This window comes from Aplysia californica, unplaced genomic scaffold (assembly GCF_000002075.1).
Source record: "Aplysia californica isolate F4 #8 unplaced genomic scaffold, AplCal3.0 scaffold01187, whole genome shotgun sequence".
NCBI classification, from domain to species: Eukaryota; Metazoa; Mollusca; class Gastropoda; order Aplysiida; family Aplysiidae; genus Aplysia; species Aplysia californica.
In genome coordinates, this window is record NW_004798457.1 from 69,304 (window position 1) to 70,379 (window position 1,076).

The window sequence follows — 1,076 nt, forward strand, 5'->3', positions numbered from 1 at the left end:
GGAGAGAGAGAGAGAGAGAAAGAGAGAGAGCGAGAGAGAGAGATGTAAAAGAATAAATGTTGCACATGGATTAATCATGACGCTTATATCTTAAATTTGATTAGATTCAAAGAAAACGTTTATACTACTCATCTTTACTGGACTGGTTCAGGCGAAAATAGAAATATGATACACACATCTACATCTGAAGTCTTAGCAAAATATCAAAGCTGTAAGATTTGGCTTGCAACTATTGTTCATAGATCAGCTTGAAGGCGAAAAAAAGTTTACATTTAATTTATCGTTTTGTATTTTGCTTACTTCAGTGTCGTCCAATTTGAAATGGAAGTCTTGTCAGTGGTGAAATTGAGGCACGAATAGTATATAATTATGTCTGCCTCTCGCCATTCGAATCTTGACTACTTGCTACCATAGAATCACAAAGATCCATCTGCTCAGTACCTAATTTTAATAAATTTGACGTTAAAAAATTTTGAGTTTCACAGCATGTCAAGCTTTTTCGAATGTAATTCTTTAAACATCTTGATAACGACTACGAATAATCTTACGATTTTGATAAAGCAGATAGAGCAGTTGGCTTCTGGCCTCAAGACTTTAGTAACTCAAAATAGTACCAAAAAAAAAATAAAAAAATTAAATCTTTTAAAAAAAAATGTCAGATAGAACTTTGACTACTGTCTCCCACGCTCCCACGACAAAAAATGGCAAAGTGAAATAACAGACGTAACGGTTTTCTGGGCGCAACCCCTGTACTAATGTGTAGTGTGAGCAAATTTCCACGCCATCTTGCTAATAATATATCATCAGTCATCTCCCATTACTATGTCATACGGTTATGCTGGGTTGTGTGTAGTTTTATATTTCTTACCATGCTAAGACCCTTACTGGGCTCATATTATTACAGTCGGTGACTGACTCAAACCGTGTATCCACTAAATTAGGTTAAACATTTTTGCGGCTCAAATTAAGATATAACCACTATGTAACCACTGGAAGAAAATCCAGACAAAACTGATGGTGTTTGTGTTTGTTTTGTTTTTGTTATTGTTTTGTTTTTTTATTTGTTTCTGGGGGGG